General features: G+C 35.2%; 1 pseudogene; it reads left to right on the top strand.

Moving 5' to 3' along the window:
• Positions 1-347: 347 nt before the first annotated feature.
• LOC122751096 lies at positions 348-21,572 on the top strand (annotated as a pseudogene).
• Positions 21,573-22,302: the final 730 nt, after the last annotated feature.

The following is a 22,302-nucleotide window of genomic DNA, read 5'->3' as shown; positions in this document are numbered from 1 at the left end:
TTCAATAGTATGGATTCTCTCTTCTTTGATATTAACCATAATCTTTCTGTGCAGAAATACTTCCTAAGTTGTTTGCTTGGGGGAAAAATTCTTCAGTTGGTGGCCACTCCTCTGATTATCTTCTCCAAACATAACTATGCTATTCCTTATATGATATATAACTTATCACCTCCTCCCAAATCAAAAGGATTTTAGTTGGATAAAACCTTCTCAAACTTTGATTCCACTGTTCAGAGTCACCTCACACAACCACGAGGCATTGAGGTATGGGTTTAATGTAGAATATTATTCAGTATTGATGAAGAAATTGATGTTTGCCTATTGCTTTATAATGGAATTTATCTTTGATTATGCTTATTTGGAAAATTGGACTTGCACTTTGCTGTGAAACACTGTGGTTGTGAAAACAGCAGAACAGACCCCACTCACTGCAATTCATGTAGCATCATTAATTAAAGAGCTAAGTTTGGTAAGTCACAATGTGCTAACAATGTACCAAGTGGAAACCTGGAGTACTGCCATCCCTAAGAAACATTCTACTGAGCCAAATTCCTTGATTCACATTATATGAAACTACTACTTCACTTAACTGCAAATTAGCCAATGGGCCTTGCCCAAATATAAGAAAACATTAAAATCATTGACACTGACTCCAGATAATCCAGAAAAATATATGCTAACTTAAGTAATTGCCAGACACAAAGTTTTCTATGCCTAAATGTCTCAGAAATACATCCAGGGGCAGCTAGGTGGCGCAGTGGATAGAGCACTGGCCCTGAAGTCAGGAGGACCTGAGTTCAAATCTGGACTCAGATGCTTAACACTTACTAGCTGTGTGACCCTGGGCAAGTCACTTAACCCCAATTGCCTCACCAAAAAAAAAAATTTAATTTAAATTGTTAAAATGTTTAAAAAAGAAATACATCCAAATAACTTGTATTACTTATTTTACTATTTAAATAATTCAGGTAGCATTGTATCTACATTACTAATACACTTTTTTCAAACTTTGGTAAGATTGCATATGGTCTTGAAAAACCTCCAATGTTTACCCACCTCCACACTTTCAGATCTAATTATTTTATTCTTCAATACTTCAAGAATATGATTTTCTTAGTCTCTTTGCTCTCTCCAGTGACACAGTTCATAACCACAATGCAAATATTTTGGAGGTCTTTGAGAATTGCTATGGTTAGAAAATATAACACTCTGCAACCACAAAGTATAAGAGCTGAATCTGACTCTCTAATGGTCCCCTGTAAACAGGTTTTATTCTAAGAACATTGTGGGAATTAAATATCACATCATGATAAAGCATTTGAGGAAGAACCAAGGGTATCAATAGGTGATAGATTGATAGATAGATAGATAAAAGGTCAATAGACAGAGGGTACCATTTGTAACTCCCCTTCCTTTCTAGCATGATTGCTACCATCTCCACTCTCTCCCTTGCTGGTAAAGGAAAGTGAAGAACCACAAAATATTTTATCATAAATGTCTGCAAAACACACCAAAGAGTTCTGTCATAATGAATTAATGCATGAAATCATGCTTGGAGAAACAATGATTTTACCTTCTACTCTTCTTCCTCTACCTCAAGAAGCATTAATTCTCAGAAATCTATATCATCCCTTGGGCAATCTGAATGTTTTTTAAAGACAGTTCACTCTTTAAGAGTGAAACAAATCATGAAAATAAAGCTAACAGTTGGAGATTTCCTAGTTATTATTATTATTATTTTCTATAATTAGATTCTATAACTCTTGATGATGTTGTTGTATTGTTGATGATAAGCAAGGTATTTTTCAACTTATCGTAGTTTTAGATCCCTTTTCTCTTTGAATAGTTCATGGCTATCACTTCTTCAGGCAGGATTTCTTCCAGGAGTAGTGAATATTGTGCCTCATTATGGACTCATGGCTGAAGAAGCCATTTCTTCTCACAGGGATGTAGGTAAAGTAGCCTTCACAGGGTCCACAGAAGTAGGACAAGTTGGATATTAAGGCATTCCCAATGGCTATTTTATGTAGCCATTTTGAGGTCAAGTTCCATTTAAATTACATTCTTATCTAAAGCTTCAAAAATGGTTTAGAGGGAAGGAATTTATAGAGAGAATACTTCAATTAAATTCAACAAGTATTGATTAAGTACCTTCTATCTGCAAGGTACTGAGCTAGGTCTGAAAGAATAGAAACCCCTCTGAGTGCAAGGGTTCTCTCTCCTTTGTTTTTGTATAGTATCTAGCAGAAACATTAGCAGAGAGCAGACATTTAATAAATGTCCCTCTTAACACCCATCAGACTGTGCTTCCTTATTGTGTTTGTCATAGATAAACAAGTATCAAAAAAGTTCGAATTCTATGAGGACACACCAACGGATAGGGTGGAGAAGATTAAGATGGGGTTTATATGTTGCTGTAGATGATTCACATAAAGATGTATAAGAGCTTATGGTGTTTGCAAGAAAGACAAGGACATGTACCATGAACTGGATGTTTTTGTGTAGGGTTATAGTGCATTGATGGATACTTTGATAGAAACACAAATCAAGCCTTAGCAGTTTTAAATGATTACTCTCTAGTTTGGGGGTGTTATTTAATAGGAACAGTGCTGAAGAGAAGTAAGTTCTTACAGATGTATGATGTTTCAGAGATGGCAAAGTACTCTTCTAAAAGAAATATTCATTTTAAACTTAAAAACAAAAAGACAAAAAAATCAATTTATACAGCATAACACAGAATTCAATATGAAATCATAAATCTCCATGTCACCTAGCTTCCCCTGTTACATAGTTTAAAAAAACATGAAATGGAGAGTAATTTGGAACTATGCCCAAAGGACTATGGGGCTGTGAATACCCTTTGACCTATTAACACCAATGCTAGGTCTATATCCCAAAGAGATCATCAAAAAAGGAAAACAACCCACATGTACAAAAATATTTATAACAGCTCTCTTTATGGTGGCAAAGAATTGGAAATGAAAGGAATGCATGCCCATCAATTGGGGAAAGACTGAATAAGTTGTGATATGTGAATGTAGTGGAATACTATTGTGCTATAAGAAATGACGAGCAGGCAGATTTCAGAAAAACCTGTAAAGACTTAAGTGGACTGATGCTGAATGAAGTGAGCAGAGCCAGGATAACTTTGTACACAGTAACAGCAACATTGTGTGATGATCAACTGTGGTAGACTTATCTCCTCTCTGCTACACAAGACAATTCCAAAGACTTATGATGTTAAATGCTCTCCACATCCAGAAAAAAGAACTGTGTAATCTGAATGCAGATTGAACCATACTATTTCTACTCTTTTTATGTTTTTTCCTTTGTTCTGAGTCTTCTTTCACAACATGACTAATGCAGAAATATGTTTAATGTGATTGTACATACATAACCTATATCAGATTGCTTTCTGTTTTGGGGAGGTGGGAAGAGAGAGGAGGAGGGAAAAAATTTGGAACTCAAAATCTTATAAAAACAAATGTTGAAAACTATATTTACATGTAACTGGAAAAAAATAAAATATTAAGATTGGAAAAAAAATAAATCCAGGGCTTTGAAATCCAAGAGCTGTGGATGAGAGCCAATCAACTTTCCCTATTGGGAATCAACTTCCTCATTATGTTCTCTTTCAGGTTGATCTGTTAATCAAAGAGGTTGCTGGGAAGAGGAACTGGGGAGAAAGAGTCCTTGCATTGTATTTGCTGATGCTCACTGTCAGTATGATACTTTTATTTTCTCTTACTTTTACTATGCCAGAGAGTAATGTTTGGCTAATATTCTGCAGGAAGCTAAATTATTTCTAGATAGGTCACTTGAATGAGACTTTAAAAAAATCAACTCAACAAAAGTTACACTTCTAAGTCCTTTCTGTTTGCAAACTTTGTTAGGTCCTAGGAGTACAAAAGATGAAAACCAAAAGGGTTACATTCTACTTGAGTTTGTAGTAGAATAAAACAAACCAAAAGAAAGAAAGAAAGAAAAGAAAAGTCCATAGTCTTTACTTTTGGAAGATAATCAACAGAACCAAACTAAAAACACTGAGTTATGCTTCACTGTCTTTTAGACCTTATCATTCCATCAGGAATGCTGACCTCAGACATAAAGGACACATGGTTCTTTGAAGTGATACTTCACCATCTACTTCCTGATATTTTACCTGTATACCTTTCTAGATTATTGCATTCTCTGTTCCACCCTGATAGATGCCTACTTTTAAAAGTCTTTTTCTCCCACAAGTTATTTCAGAAGAACTTTAACAAGGTGAAAATATTACATCCCGTTAAAGGAAATTGAATGCTTAGGCTTTTATAATAATTAGGAGGACAAAAGCCACTATGATGATAATATTTAGCATGTATATATCATTTTAAAGATTGAAAAGATGATTTACAAATATCATTTCATTGTCACAACAACCCTGGTAGTTAGGAGTTATTATTATCCTCATTTTACAGTTGGAGAAACTGAGTTTAAGTGACCTGCCCATCTAGCAAGTGTCAGGAGCTAGATTTGAACTCAGGTTTTCTTGACTAGTCTCAGAACTCTAAACCATTATGTCATCTAATGACCTCTAAATTATCAAAGGGTTATATGGGGAGTCTCCTAACTTGAATACTAAAGAGATTGCATTGTCCTTTCAGCCAGGAAATAAGTTGATCTTACCAGCATAGAAATATACTTTTTAAACTATACATAACTCCAAAGCTAAGATTCTGAGAACTTAGTATATTTTAAAAATCTATTGTTGTTTGCTATAGAATTAATTGTAAAACAACAAAATAACTTTTAACTGTGTATACAACTATCTTAACAATGCATGAGGTATGTTTTTTTTTTTAAATTGAAGAATGTGGACCCATTTTTTGAGGAATTTTAAAACATTCTTTCTGGGCATCAAGATTGAAAGTTTCCATGAAAATGAAAAGGGAAATTTTAGATTGTGTTCCAGTTTGTCCCTTTTACTATTGCCAGAGAGCAATTACTCAAGTCTTTTCAAAGCAATGTTTTGATGCAATTGAGCCCTGGAGGCTTGCACAATCATTTCAAGTTTTCCCCACTATCTAGTTTTGATGTAGTCTCCAAAACAAATATTCAGTGATGGAGACAGCTAGGTGGGACCGTGGATAAAGCACCAGCCCTGGATTCAGGAGGACCTGAGTTCAAATTTGGCCTCAGACACTTGACACTTACTAGCTATCTGACCCTGGGCAAGTCACTTAACCCTTATTGCCCCACAAAAAAAAATACATACATATATGTGTGTGTGCATATTCAGTGACTATGAGATCCTGTTTAAAAGACACTTCTTTTTGCAAAAAAAAAAATAATCACCTTTTCGAAATATAATCTTTTTGATTTTGTGTAACCTGCAGGTCGGCGATATTTCCTTTACAGTGTATGATGCTGTGTGAATCATTCACCACAGTGCCTTCTTCCACCAGGGTCAGTGCTGCACTGCTGCTTTTTGTGGAAGAGTCTGATTATAATTAATTTATTCAGAGGACTGATCAGCATGCAAAAAAAAAAAATCCACACTGGGGAATCCTCTGAACTCTGGAGTACCACAAGGCCCTCAGGTTGGTAAATGAAGGAATGCACACAATAGAAAACAAACATCAATAGGGAAAATGAAGTTTGTCTGGTTTGGCTTTCTCTAGATCCAGAATGAAATGATGATGCTGGCCTTGCTTGTTTTCCTGGACAAGACTGGAACAGATTGGAAAGACGTGTGCACAGTCAGGATTTCCCAACTTGGGGCAGGAAACAAAACTTCCTCTTCCCATGTTGTTTAAACCTAATAACTGAAACTAATCAAGTTAACAAAACTGGAATTAAGAATCTGAGAAGGGGGGGCAGCTAGATGGCGCAGTGGTTAAAGCACCGGCCCTGGATTCAGAAGTACCTGAGTTCAAATCCGGCCTCAGACACCTAACACTTACTAGCTGTGTGACCCTGGGCAAGTCACTTAACCCATATTGCCCCGCAAAAAAAAAAAAAAAAAAAAAAAGAATCTGAGAAGGGGCAGCTAGGTGGCGCAGTGGATAGAGCACTGGCCCTGGATTCAGGAGTACCTGAGTTCAAATTTGACCTCGGATACTTAACACTTACTAGCTGTGTGACCCTGGGCAAGTCATTTAACCCCAATTGCCTCACTAAAAAAAAAAAAAAGAAAAGAAAAGAAAAAAAAAGAATCTGAGAAAATATTTGTTTAAAAAACAGAACACCAAATCCACTGGGTGAAGCCCCCTTCCTTTTTACCCTTCACATAATTCTTGCCTCCTGCATTCATTTCTGTCACAAAATGGAAGCTGTACAAAATCCTCTCTGTTCTTCCTCAAAATGACAAAATGATTGGACTGGAGTCAGGAAAACCTGAGCTGAACTCTCTCCTCAGATACTATGTGACCATGGCCAAGACTCTCAGCCTGTTTCCTCAGCTGTAAAAAGGAAATAATAGTAGAACCGACTTTGTAGAGGAGACAATATATGAATAGTACTAAGAAAACCTTAATGTGATGTGTAAGTCATCATTATCATCACCACCACCACCATCATCATCACTTCTCCCTTTCTCTCAAAGTGTGTGTTGCCAGCATGTATTTGCATCTCTCCTCTATACTGTTTCACATGAAAATCTCAGCAGCCCTTTTACATTTTTTTATCTTCTCTAACCTCACTCCTAACCACCAGACTCCCATTTTCAGCTCCCTATTAGACACTTCAAATTAGATGTCTCTTAGACATCTAAACCTCACCATATCCAAAAATAAATTTATTATCTTTGACTCCCCACCAACTCTCTATCTTGCAACTGTCTCTGTTACTATCTTGGGCACCACACTCCTCCCAGTCATGCAGGCTCACAATCTAGGAGTCATCCTGGACTCCTCATTCTCTCTCACCACCCCCTCCCATTCTCAATTTGTTGCTAAGAACTGATGATTTTCCCTTCCTCATGCCTCTCCTATATACCTTCTTCTCTCCTCTAACACTACCACCATCACCTTATGCCTGTACTACTATAATACCAGGGTGGTTTTTCTTCCTGCCTTAAGTCTCTCCCCATTCCAGTCAATGCTCTGCTCATCTCTCAAATCAATCTTCCTAAAATTCAGATTTCATCATGTCATGCCTCTATTCAATAAACCACAATGGTACCCTATTGCTTCTTGGATCAAACATGAAATCCTCTCTTTGGCATTCAAAGCCCTTCACAACCTGGACCCTTTCAATCTTTCCAGTCTTCTTACATCTTTCCTTGTCACATTTTCTGCAATCCTTTGACCCTAGCCTTTTTTTTTTTTGAGGAAATTGGGGTTAAATGACTTGCCCAGGGTCACACAGCTAGTAAGTGTCAAGTGTCTGAGGCCACATTTGAACTCAGGTCCTCCTGACTCCAGGGCTGATGCTCTATCCACTGTACCACCTAGCTGCCCCAAACCCCAGCCTTTTTGCTATTGCTCAAATAGACTGTTCCATCTGGCTGTTCCCCATACCTGGAATTCTCTCCCTCCTCATCTCTACCTCCTCTCTTCCCTGACTTCCCTTGAGTTTCAGCCAAAGTCCTACTTTCTACAAGAAGCCTTTCACGATCATCCTTAGTGCTAGCACCTCCCCTCTGTTAATTTCTCCTATGTCTTGTTAATGCAAAGTTATTTACGTGTTGCCCCCCTATTAGACAGTGAGCTCCTTGAGAGCAAAAACTTGTCTTTTGCTTTTCTTTACATCCCTAATGATTAGCGCAGCAGCAGGGACATATAGGATGTGCTTATTAAATGTTTGTTGACTGGCTTTTTCCACTATAGTAACTCTGATTAGTTAGCCCTATTCAGTAGCCCAGTGATGACAATCACATTCTGAGAATTATTATTCATCATATGAAATAAGTTTATACCTCTAACTTTGGCTACCAAAGCCAACCCCTTTCTCTAAATGGTTCCTTTCTTCCTTGCAATCTTATTAGTACCATACTAGCTATACTCATTTATTTCATATTTTCTTGTCTCTTGGACATCATAATTTTCCTCATTATACCACTTAGCTACTTCAAATTCAGGCTATTGTACCTTTATCACACATTTAGCCATTTGCCCCTCCTCCTAAGTCTATGATCTGATCTAATTTCTTCCTAATCCCTGGCTTTTCCTTCTATTCATTCCCTTTCTTTTTCCCTCCAATTTTACATTGATGTGCCTTTAGACTCAAAAATTCTATTTTTTCCCAGTTCTCCAAAGACTAAATAAGGATACATGACCACCATGTCTTTTCCCTCCAAGCCACCTAACAAGAAACTCTTAGAACTTAGACAATTCTTGATATATAAAGTATATAGTATATAAACTACAAATTGTCTAAATGAAGAAATGTTTCTATTTCATTTCTACAATTTTGCGATTGTCTTCTGGTTATAAAAACATTTTCAAGGAAGTTAAATGATTTCAACTAAATTTGTTAACTTAGTAAAAGGTGTCAGGATATTCCTTAATTTCAATTTATGTCTCAGTCTTCTAATTAGGAAAACAGTGGGAACAGCAAATACCTTCTGTATTTTAAATGGAATTTATTTGTTTGGTGTTTGGGTAGTTATTCCAAAGATGTGTATAACCTAAGTTCTAGACCTACCTGTAAATTGTCAATGCTCTAGGCAACTCTCTAAGGTTAAGTTGTAGAGGAGTTGCTGACCTGCAGTAATGAAGCAGTTTCCTTACCTGGGAGTTCAAACTCATATAAAAAATGATCCCTGTGAATCATATGTTGACTTAGAAAACCACAAATTAACATTATCTACATTGTACTTCATTTTTATTGATTTTGTTAAACATTTTCCAAATATATTTTTATCTCCTTCTGGCCATACCTGGGAATTTTGTAGGCTGCTTTTGGCAAACTGATTGGAATATTAACACCTCTGCTTTATACTAATGAAATCCCAGGTTCAGTCCTGAGGGCCTACAGTGTACTAAGTTCTGGGGTTACAAATTAAAAATGAAAACTGCCCCTGCTATATTTTTTTTCATTTTCACTTAACAATGAAAACTTAGAACTCCAAATCCATTTCTTTTTCTTCTATACCATACTTTCTTTTATTTTGTCAATGTTCTCTAAGAAGAAAAACAAAAAACAAACAAACAAAAAAGGATGTGAGGGATTGACAGCTTTTAAAATCACTTTTTTGCTTTGGTATTTTTTTCCTGGCTTAATAATAAATATTTAAATACTTCACAAAGAAACTGAACATTTAATAAATTTTTATTACTTAGGATAATGTCAAGGGCACACAATAATGTGAAGTGATAGTAAACATAAAAGAATGTTAATGGGAACAAATTGTATTTACAATATGTTACCAATTACCAAGTAACTGGCATGGAAACACTAGCTTTCCTAGCCTAAATATCATTTTAAACATATCTTGATGACTTTTGCCATAAGATTTATCAGTTTTAGTGGAGAGGATGAACACATTGAGTCCAAATGCCCTTCTAAATTATAAACCCAATGACTCGTTTTCTTTTGCCAAATAAAAGTAAACCCAGGTTCACGGAATTTTTTTCATGGTTAAAATGAACCATGGCTGAATAATAATTTGACAAAAATTATATTATTTTATTTCTCCAAAGATCTTAGTATAAGATGGCTTTGAATATAAAGCTGCTTCTTTATAGGGACCCTTATTCTAGAGTAATTATAGTCCAGCCCCGTGAATATCATCAGAGAGTTTATCTCTCTCTTTATTTTAGCCATGTGACAAAGACTTGTTTTAATTACCTAGCCATAAGGTTTCTCAACACAAATATTTTTATTAATAATAATAATAGTAAAAATTTACATTTATATGATACTTTAAGGTTTACAGAGCTAAGGATTAAATATTTTAAAACAAACAAAAAAAACAACTAACTTTCAAGCCAGGAAAGTTTTTCAGATAACATTTGCAACACTTAACCATTATTTTTTAAATCACAAGCTTAAGAAATCATTATTACTCTAAATTTGTTCTTTCCTTTCTGTTGCCCCTTCCTCTCCTTCCCCTTAAATTTTCATTTGGATTAATAAAGAACAGTACATCAAAATACTTGATCTCATTGAGAATGTGAATAAGGAAGGAATCAAACTGGATTTTGAAGGACGACCATGGGGAGAGAAAGTTTACTTCATCCAGCCCATAGTTTTCTCCAGTGTTGCAGATGAGATGAGCATAGCCAAAGAGGAAATTAAGAACTTGTTTACATTCTGTTCCTTCAGTTACTTTCTATTTTTTTCTACACACTTGTACACAAAGTGTCCATTTCTAAGGCACAACTGGTTGAATAACTTTCTCAGTAGTGCTTATCTCCCCTTAAGTTTTACTTTCATTTGCTTCTCTTTAGTCATTATACAATTCTAGCTATTCTTATCTAGGCTAGGAAACACTGAAGACCCCTAAAACATCTGGCAATAATGATTAATAATCATATGGCAAGTCCAAACTGTTTTATACAAAAGTAATAGGAAGAGAAAATATCTCTATAAATTAAGGGGAAAAAACCTTAGGAATCATACAAGCACTGTTTTTCATTGTTTTTTCCTCCTTTTCAATGATAGGGAACTTTCATAATATCTTGACCCTGATTTCTGAAATATCATTGAAGTCATTGATCCCATTTAAAAATCATAGATCTTGAAGAGACCAAGAGATATCCTCTGATCCAGAGCACTGCCTTTAGGCTTGCTGATAACTAAGTCATCCAGAACAAATTGTTTATGGTTGCACTGTCTATCTATAGAGACAAAGATTTCATTGCATTTGTTAGCATTCTCATCACCCTGTCAAGAGACTTTTCCCTTCTATCTAACTGAAGTTTCTGTGTTCCTTTCTTTTTATTGCATCTAATAATAATGATGATAATAATAATCGTTAACATTTAGATAGCACTCTAAGGATTACAGAGGGCCATACATATGTTATTTAACAGGAACATAGAAAACACAGTAGTTACATCTTCCTACCAAGATAAAACAATATCCTGCCATTCCAACTTGGAGACTGTCTATAATGCATTTTGTTCTCACCAGTCTACTGAGCCATATATGTGTGTGTATAAACACATGTATATATACATGTATGTGCATTATATCCATATATACATTTATTTATGCACAGGTACATGTGTATATGTATATGAACACCACATAAGGGCACATAATTCCTTACAACATGAATAGATATAGATATAGATATATTAGGAATTCCCTTGTTAGGAAACATTAAGATAGATAGATAGATAGATAGATAGATAGATAGATAGATAGATAGATAGATAGATAGATAGATAGATAGATAGATAGATATAGATATGTGTGCATGTGTTTATGTATACACATATACATACACACACATGTGTGTATACTGAGTTGACTGCCATTCGCATGCATGTGTATGGCAGTCAACCCAGTTAGTAGAATTATAGAATCTGAGAGGAAATCAGTTCCAAGCTTGCCCCTCTACATGGAAAATAGCCTCTGGAGAAATAGCCTTTTATGTATTATTTATAGTATATTGTTCATCCCTAGGTTTTTCTGACTAACCATTGGGTTTTGAAATTGCCATTTTCCTTCTTTAACTGGATATACACTCAGGTAACATAAACCCATCTTAGTAAAGAATTAGCCCAAGAGAAAAATAAATAGGAAAATAAATCTGCCAGTGAAAAGAAAAAAATAATGTGATGATTATGCCTTAGGCAAATTAATATACTTTTGGACATCACATTTTTCTTTATGGAAAAAGAGGGAGTTGTATTAGATGAAGTCTAAGGTCCCCCTCCAAGTCTAAAAATAATATCTACACTTTTGAGTTATCCAAATCACTGACCAGGTACTCCATTTATACACATACACACATATGTATCTATAATGTACACATGTGTGCACATATAACTCCATATGTGTATATAACATGCATATATGTATATGGAACTCCATTATAAGGGCATATTAGGACATTAAGTGATTTGCCAGGGTTACACAGCCAGTATGGGTCCAAGTTGAAACTTGAACCCACTTGTTCCTGTCTTGGAGATAAACTCTCAATCTACTACACTGCATTGCCTCTCACTTGGTCCCCCTGAATATGGATGGTATGTCATCTGTACAATCATCCCATGTGCTTGTGCCTAAGATCACAAGGAGGACAGTCATGTGAACATTGTTCAATCATATACTAAGTACTATCATATACTACTGCACTGTGGTTCATGCTGGGGATGTAACTACAAATTAGCAAAACTGACCCTGGCCTTAAGGAACCTACATTTTAATATGGGAAAACAACACATTAAGGTATATTGAAAGGGGCAGCTAGGTGGCACAGTGGATAAAGCACTGGCCTTGGATTCAGGAGTACCTGAGTTCAAATCCCGCATCAGAACATTGACACTTACTAGCTATGTGACCCTGGGCAAGTCACTTAACCCCAATTGCCTCACCAAAAAAAAAAAAAAAAAAAAAAAAAAGTATATTGAAAGTGTGTTTGGCCCGGGGGTGGGGTACAGTACTTACTTGAGACCATGGAAAGGAGATGCAAGAAGTAGCAAGGAGGCCAGGATCATTCAAAATCTTACCTCTCATAATCTGTAGAACCAAGAGTTTGAGTTCAAGTTTTCAGTGAAGTGAAGACTATCATAAAATAGGGATATGCATGAGAAGAAGATAGCTGGGAAGATAAGACTTTATCTCTCAAAACTTTGGGACCCAAGGTTGGAATCCATATTTTCAGTGGGGTAAAGATAATGAGAAAGTAAAGCCATAGTGAAATGGCCTTTTAGAGTCAGAGAGGCAAGGGCAGAGCAAAGGAACCTACAACAGGGAACATTCTTCAAAATCACTCAGTAACTCTCTCTTGCCTGAGACTTATTTTCTTTTTTCTTTTCTTTTTTTTTTTTTGTCGGGCAATGAGGTTTAAGTGACTTGCCCAGGGTCACACAGCTAGTAAGTGTCAAGTGTCTGAGGCTGGATTTGAACTCAGGTCCTCCTGAATCCAGGGTCAGTGCTTTATCCATTATGCCACCTAGCTGCCCCCCTGAGACTAATTTTCACACACCGTTACCATAGCCAGATTTCACAATCATCAAGAGTCAAGGCATTGGTACAACAAATTTTTCTTAACCACCATGGAATTAGGTAAGAATGGCCACTATTTAAAAGCAAACCAGTTTTCTAGGGCATCCAGGAATAAATTATTTCATACTGTGCTTGGTGAGCCTAGGACGGGGTGGGGAGGCTGTAGACAGTGTATAACACAAGTATTCTCTCCACTCCTCCCAGGGAAGAAGTAGGAATCAAGATCATGTTATCATATCAATTCCCTTTCATAAGATACTAGAAACTGTGAATGGAAAAGCACACTCAAGGTTTGCCAGGTGAGGGTATAGAAAACAAATGCCAACGCAATTTGGTTGGGTCACTCCTTGGTTTTATCTTAATTGTTTCTTACTTCCAGAACGTAAATTTACTCAAGTGACTCCTGGCTATGAATATTGGATGTAGGTTAGGTACCCAATCATAAAATAGGCTGATTGATATTTATAGTTCAAATGGTTTGCACCCTGATAAGTACTTTCCTACAGAAGGTCAGGTGTTGGCATCTGTGGCTTGATCTCTCTATAAAGTGTCCCCAAAGTCTTAGTTCAGTTTTAATCTTTGATAGAAGATTGACACCACACCCAATTTTTTGGAATACCCTATATTTGTGCAATCTCCTTCTAAAGTTAAAAGTAAGAATAGGAAGTTAAAATAATAGGAAGTTTAAAAAACTTCATGTGAAATTTGATTTCTAACATAAATGTCATATCTTAGAAATAGAAACACAGATCTAAAGCTAGAAGGGGCCTTGGAAGTCATCTATTCTAACCCACTTGTTTTACAGATAAGTGAACAGAGCCTGGAAAAGGCAAAATGATTGTCCAAGATCGAACAGGCAGTAAGTAGTATAATCAAGATTAGAACCCAGGTCCTCTGATTCTACTTCTGTCATTCTCTCCAATGTACCACGGTGTCCCTTGATCTGTCTTCTATTGGAGTATTTATTCAACAAGCATTTATTAAATGCCTACTATGTAGAAGGCATCATGCTAGTCATTGGGAAAGCAAAGACAAAACAAAAACAAGTCTCTGATCTTGAGGAGCTTATAGGAACTATCACAAACCAAATGAAACCTGTCTATATATCCAAAAACAAAGTCCACTTGGTTTTGATTTATATTTGTTTGCCTTCTCCTTCTCACTTTCTCTCCTTTTCTCATTCCCTCTCCTTTTTTTCTCTCACCTTCTCTATCAGGAGCAGATTTTTGGACCAGTCCAACAAATCATGTGTATGAAGTTTAAAACTATTGATGAAATGATCAGGAGGGTCAATAATGTCCACTATAGCTTAACCACAGGCATTTTCACCAAATGCCTTGATAAACCCTTAACAATTTCCTCTGCCCTTCAAGCTGGACGAGTCTGGTAAGTCAAACCTTATCAACTCGACCTTTTAGGAGATTCTATCTCATCTCAAATCACATATACATATGCAGAATAGCTTTTGTTTTACTTTCCAACCAAGTGGCTTGCTGGGATGTAGCCTAGCTCTCTGTGCTTTTGAACTACTGATAATTTTATAGATGAGGAATACTGTAATTTAACTGGTCTATCTATCTTCCATGAATTACTTCCTGAAAATATTTTACTAAAGTAGTGGAGAGGCAATGTGGTATTGGTAATAATAATATTAGTAGTTCCTCTTCTTCTGCTACTACTACTACAAAGATTTCAATGCCATATCTATATTATAAATAATTTTATAATATATAAATAAGTTGCATAATATATAAATAAATAATGTGATAAATAACATTACATATAATTAAGTAATAAATATAATTATAGGGGCAGCTAGGTGGCGCAGTGGATAAAGCAACGGCCCTGGATTCGGAAGGACCTGAGTTCAAATCTGACCTCAGACACTTGACACTTACTAGCTGTGTGACCCTGGACAAGTCACAACCCCCATTGCTCTGCAAAAAATTAAAATTAAAATAAAATAAATAAAATTATAATAATAGGTAACCTTTATAGGTAGTCATGTGATTGTATAATATATAAATTATATTGTTATGAATAGTGTTATAAATCATATTACATTAAATAATAAATAAAATTATAATAATAGGTAGCCTTTTCAGTTAGACCTGTGATTTCATCAGTGTACAGTTTTCCCACTGAGGAAAAACCATGCTACCAGTGTAAATTAGTACCTGCTCTGCAACTTAGAGAGTTCTCTTACACATGTGGAGTTGCCTAGGGGTACTGAAACGTTATGACTGCTGGGGGTTGGGGGAGTGGTTACACAGCCAGTATGCATAAAAAATGAAGACCTGAATCTGTTTTTCTTGGTTATATTTAGGACCATGTAATTTAGAGCTTAAGAAGAACTTGGGGTTCAATTAATCCAACCCCCTAAATTTGATAGATAAGAAACTTGAGTTTCAGAGAAGTTAAGTGACATGCTGAAGGCACAGAGTAAGAAACAGAACCAGGATTTCAACTGAAGACCCCTGACTCTAAATTCAGTTATTTTCCTATGTCAATACTTCAATGTGGTATGGCAACTTTATATGATCAACATTTTTCAATTTCAGTGTCTTATAGACAATTTCAATGTCTTATAGGATTTACCTATTCTCAGATTAGCTTTCCTTTGCCATTTTAAAGTTCCTGCCTCCTACTCGTTTTCTTCTTGCTTTAGACTAAGACAAGAGATCATTCATCAAGTTACTCTTTATTTATCCATGACAATTACTTTGATACTTTCTGCTATCCATACTCTCCAAAATATCTATAGGTAATTAAAAATAATAATAATTTTACTGGCATAAGAGGTCCAAATAGACTCCCCTCTCAGTGAGTGTCCCAACTCCAAGTTTGATAAGCTTTGTTCTAAGGAATTCCTGAAACCAAAAGATTTTTCTAGCCTTAAAATTTTCCCAGCAGTTCTATCTGTACAGATTTCCTAACATGTAAAAATCATCTCTACTTTTATCTTCTCAGTAGAGCCCCATGTTTCCTTGTGGTACAAGGGGAGAAAATGCTGCATTTTATGTCAGAGTGCATATTCAGTCATGTCCAACTCTTCATGACCCATTTTGGGCTTTTCTTGAATAAAACAATAGAATGATTTGTCATTTCCTTCTCCAGATCATTTTATAGATGAGAAACTGAAGCAAACAGGATTAAGGGACTTGCCCAGTGTCACATAGCTAGTAAATGTCTGAGGCTAGATTTTAACTCAGGAGATGAGGTTTTGTTTTTTTTTTTTTACTCTAGGCCTGGTACTCCACTGTGGACCTACCTGCCCTCTTCTATCAAAGAAACATTTCAAATTGTGAATCTCTCATTTACTATTTGTATGATTTATTTGCTTTATTTTATTTTTATATTTTTATTTATTTTTATTTCTTCTATTCTCAAATTAAAAACTAAAACAAGAATTTCCATAACAAAGTGGAATAGAAAAACAGAGGATTGCACCTGAAACTGGAGATCTATTACATACAACTTGGGGTAGCTAGGTGGCACAGTGGATAAAGCACTGGCCCTGGATTCAGAAGGAATTGAGTTCAAATCCAGCCTCAGACACTTGACATTTATTAGCTGTGTGACCCTGGGAAAGTCACTTAACCCTCATTGCCCCACAAAAAACAAACAAGCCATACAACTTGGTATTCCGTTCAAATATACAACAAAGATATCATGGAACTTAGTACCCTCCACCTACCATTCCTAGATATGGCTACCATTATATATGGATATGTGTGTAAATATGTATATGTGTGTTGTATGTGTGTGTATGTGTGTATTTGTATGTATATATGTGTATACATACACATGTGTGTATGGAGAGAGAGAGAGTCAGTTCTTCCTCTAGATGCAAATAGCATCTTCCTCCATAGGACCTTTGTTCTTAAAACAATATCTTTATTACTGTGTACAACATTCTCTTGATTCTGCTCATTTCACTCTTCATTAACTTGTACAAATGTTTCCATGGCTTTTTCTAAAATCATCAAACTCATCACCTATCATACCAGAGTAATATTTCATCATAAACATATATCACAATTTGTTTAGTCATTCCCCCAATTGATGGCCATTCCAGAAATGTATAGTTCTTTGCCACCACAAAGAGAGCTGCTATAAATATTTTAGAACATTTAGGTTCTTTTCCTTTTCCCCTAATCATCTTGGAAAATGGGCCAATAGTGTTTTTGTTAGTCAAAGGGTACAGTTTAATAATTCTTTGGGCATAATTCCAGATTGCTCTCCAAAATAGTTGGATCAGCTCACAGATCCAAAAACAATGAATTATGGTACCAAATTTTGCCTCCATTCCTCCAACATTTGTCATGTTTACCTTCTATCATTTTAGCTAATCTGATAGGTGTAAAATGATATCTCAATGTTGCTTTAATTTGGATTTCTCTAATCATGATACAGAGTATTTTATATGACCATAAATTTTTTTATTTCTTCATTGGAAAACTTTCTGTTCATATCTGATTTGGCAAAGTTCTTTATATATCTGAGATTTGAAACCTTTATTCAAGGAACTGTCTATAAAAATTTTCCCCAATTTCCTGTTTTCCTTCTGATTTTAGTTACATTGGTTTTATTAGTACAAAACCATTTTAATTTAATGTAAGCAAAATCATCCATTTTACATTTCTCAGTGCTCTCTATCTCTTGTCTGTTCATAAATTGTTCACCTATCCATAAGTCTGATGGGTAATATTTTCCATGTTCTTCAGATTTTCTTATAATATCTCCCTTTATATCTAGGTCATCTATCTACTTTGTCCTTATCTTAGTAAATGGTATAAGATATTGGTCTATGCACAATTTCTGCCAGATTGTTTTCTGGCTTTCCCAACACTTTTTACCAAATCATGAATTCTTGCCCCCAAAACTTAAGTATTTACACTTGTGAAACACTAGGTTACTATTTTCATTTGCTACTGTAAATTGTATATCTTACTCTGTTCCACTGATCTACCTTTCTATTTCTTAACCAGTACCAGATAGTCTTGATAATTTCTGCCTTATAATATAGTTTAAGATCTAATACAGCTAAACCTCCCTCCTTTACATTTTTTCCATAAGTTCTTTTGATATTCTTTGATATTCTTCTTCCAAATGAATTTTGTTATTTTTTCAAGCTCAGTAAAATAATTTTGGTAATTTAATTAGGATGGCATTGAATATATATAAATTATACCAATCAAACATATATATTTATATAAACAAATAGATACATATGTATGGACATATATTTGTTCGATTTACATAACCTCTCTGACTCATCTGTAAAATAAGGGATTGTACTTGATGAATTCTGTGGGTTCCTAAATGGCTAAAATTGAATATCACTTGAATAATTGACCTGGCAAAGATGTATGTTTCCTGTATCTAAAAGAGGGTCCTTATAAGAAAAACTTCATGAGTAGGTTGTTAATTTTTAATACCTTTACATTTCCTAGAAGTGAGCATTTCTAAATTTCTTACCTGACTATAAAACTTGACTCCAAACTATTGTGCATAGGTAAAAGAATGAACACTTTCTCCCTCTATGTTTATTAATGATAACAAATATAAAATGATAGAGTCCATGATGAAAAAACATGTTGTATGCCTATCAGATGAAGCAATGTGACATGAATTGTCAACTATCTATTTTTTAAATCCCTGATCAGAAAAGTTGATAGCATTGAAAACTCAGGATGTTATACATAGTCTTATGATTTATGCTTTCATGAACAGAGTAACTTTTGTGTGTGTGTGTGGAGCAATGGGAGTTAGGTGATTTGCCCAGGATCACATAGCTAGTAAGTGTCAAGTGTCTGAGGTCAGATTTGAACTCAGGTCTTCCTGAATCCAGGGCCAGTGCTTTATCCACTGCGCCACCTAGCTGCCCCCTAGAGTAACTATTTTGCTATTTTTCAAGATAACTCTTTCATGCCACGGTAGTAAGTTAAGGCATTAATGAATGATTTCAAGGCAAGACAAGGCAATGAATATTAACCACTTACTATGTGCTGTTCACTGTGATAAATCTGGAATTTAAAATATTAGTTATATTCAAGGATTTTAAGAGTAGCTCCTGAGACAGAAAGAGGACACTGAAGTCTACAGCTACAGAATTATGAGTTACCTAAAGAAAATGAGATTTCCTTACTCATGTACTCTCTTGACAGATTTTTGTAAGTATATGTCCACTCTGCCTCATAGATAATAAGTGGGATTTAGTGGAAGATTATGATCTAGATGGTGTAGTGGATAGAGATGGGCCTTAAGTCAGAAAGACCTGAGTTCAAATCTGGCCTCATAAATTTACTAATTGTATGACCCTGGACAAGTAAATGGTTATATTTAAGACTTAGTAGTGTCATCATGAGTGGCTGGTTTGTATAAATGGAACTGTATCAGTGGGGGCTAAAAAGTCAATGTGGCAAATACAGAAAGCATATATCCCACAAAATTTGGTTAACATTAGGACTTTGAGAGAATTTTAATGTAACCACATGGTGCCAATGTGTTCAGGTAGAAAACTACACCTGTCAGTGAAAGAGTATGTTAGAGTAAGTGAAATAGTACAGAGAATAAAGTAGGTTGGAGTTAGTGATCTACATAGTGACTACATAGCAGTGTGAGAAGTCTAAGATAATAAAGTATGGGTTATCATTCCATGTACTCATTATACTAATTACAGCAATAAATATTTTAAGCATTCATAATATAGCTTAGAAATTGTACAAGACTCTCTTATAATGGTATTCTTTAGAAACATAATAAAAATATAATCTCTTTTGACTTCATGAGAGTCATACAGACTGTAAAACAAGTGGATGAGGTGTGTGATCTTCTAATAGAGGGAGTAGCCATATTGATAAGATAACAACTATCATGGAATTATTGAAGCAAACTTTATCTAAAAGTTAAATGCTTTCACCATTCATCTAAAACTCAAAAATGTGGAATTTATTACCTATTATAAACTTCAGAGAGAGGTACTTTGTCCTACTAGATAATTATAATAGACTGGGTTCAAAGTCTAGAAAACCTTGATTCAAGCCTGCCTCTGATGCATATTGGCCATAGTTGTAGACAAGTCAGTTAACCAATAAATGTCCTGGAAATATTAGAACTGTAACTTGTAGACCAGATATGCATTAGCAGGGCAAAGCTTTTCATTGGGTCCTCCCTATCCCAATGAAATCACAGATCTGATACAAAAACCAACTGAGAAAATATTTGAACAACTCTTAGCACACACTGCTAGGTACATAGTGATCCTTTAATAAATATTCCCTTTCCTTTCCTCTCTTCACTTCCAAAAAATAAAATCAAATGGAACTCATACATAGTAGGCACTAAAGAAATGCTGATTGAATTTAGTTGAAATGGTAGGGTAAAATACCCTTGTCTTTAAAAAGGAAAATAATAAATGTTGGAGAAGCTGTGGAAAAATTAGAACACTAATGCATTGTTGGTGGAGCTGTGAACTGATCCAACCATTCTAGAGAGCAATTTGGGATTATGCTCAAAGGGCAATAAAGCTGTGCATACCCTTTGATCCAGCAATACCACTTTTGGGTCTTTTTCACAAAGAAATCATGGAAAGGGGAAAGGGACCCACATGTACAAAAATATTTATAGCTGCTCTTTACGTGGTAGCAAGGAATTGGAAGTTGAGGGGATGCCCATCAATTGGGGAATGGCTGGACAAGTTGTGGTATATGAATACAACGGAATACTATTGTGCTGTAAGAAATGATGAGCAGGAGGAGTTCAGAGAAACCTGGAGGGTCTTGAGTGAGCTGATGATGAGTGAGATGAGCAGAACCAGAAGAACATTGTACACAGTATCATCAACATTGAGTGTTGACCTACTGTGATGGACTATATTCTTCTCACCAATGCAATGGTACAGAAGAGTTCCAGGGAACTCATGATGGAAGAGGATCTCCAAATCCAAGAAAAAAAAAAAAAGAACTGTGGAGTATAGATGCTGAATGAACCATACTATTTCTTTTGTTTTTGGTGCTGTTTTTTTTTTCTATTTTGAGGTTTTGCATCACTGCTCTGATTTTTTCTCTTATAACATGACTAATGCAGAAATAGGATTAATGTTATTATGTGTATATATGTATATATATGTACATGTGTGTGTGTGTGTGTGTGTGTGTGTATATATATATATATATATATATATATATATAAAACCTATATCAGATTACCTGCTGTCTAGGGGAAGGGGGAGGGAGGGGAGGGAGGGAGAAAAATCTGAAATTGTAAAGCTTGTATAAACAAAAGATGAGAACTATCTTTACATGTAATGGAAAAAAAAGAAAAAAAAACAGAAAAAAAATATCCTTGTCTTTGCTGGGTGAACTGCTATGTGGTGGCATCTCCTCAGACCCCTTTTTGGTGGATTCAAGATGTCTAGAAATGAGCAAGAAATATATGTAGACCATTGTGACATTTTATAAGGCACATCTACCTTTCTTAAGTCTAATGATATTTGTTATTTAAAATGAAGATTTAAGAAAGGAAGAAAGAAAGAAAGAAAGAAAGAAAGAAAGAAAGAACAAATAAAATAAAGATTTGTATTCATTATATCATTGGATATGCCCTGTGTGATTAGCAATAAATTCAATCTCGGGGCAGCTAGGTAGCACAGTGGATAGAGCATCTGCCCTGGAGTCAGGAAGACCTGAGTTCAAATCCGGCCTCAGACACTTGACGCTAACTAGCTGTGTAACCCTGGGCAAATCACTAAACCCCAATTGCCTCACCAAAAAAAATATTTTTTAAATAAATAAATTCATTCTCTATTTTAACATATGCCTTCCTTACTCTTTCTTAGGAACCTATAAGCCTGAATAGTTCATTAAATCTTAGGTTCTACAGATTAATATGAAAAAGAGTATATAAATACTTGAAGCTACATACTTACTTTTATTTATATGTGAATTACTTCTGGACAAAACATAGGAATCAAAATTGAAACCTATTCATTGAAAATTACACAACTTTTTTTTTCTTTATAAACTCATCATTATAAGAAAAAATGTACTAAGGTACTAATTTTGCTATTTAAAAATACATTCAGGCTATTTTATCTTCTCAGTATTCTAATCAACTATCTAAGACTATAAGTTGCAAAGAAACTGCTGAGTTTCCTTGGTAGAGGTAATTTTCTAAATGGAGAGCTCCTTA

Source organism: Dromiciops gliroides, chromosome 1, assembly GCF_019393635.1.
Source record: "Dromiciops gliroides isolate mDroGli1 chromosome 1, mDroGli1.pri, whole genome shotgun sequence".
In the NCBI taxonomy this organism is placed as follows: Eukaryota; Metazoa; Chordata; class Mammalia; order Microbiotheria; family Microbiotheriidae; genus Dromiciops; species Dromiciops gliroides.
This window is presented reverse-complemented; position numbering and strand designations above follow the sequence as displayed.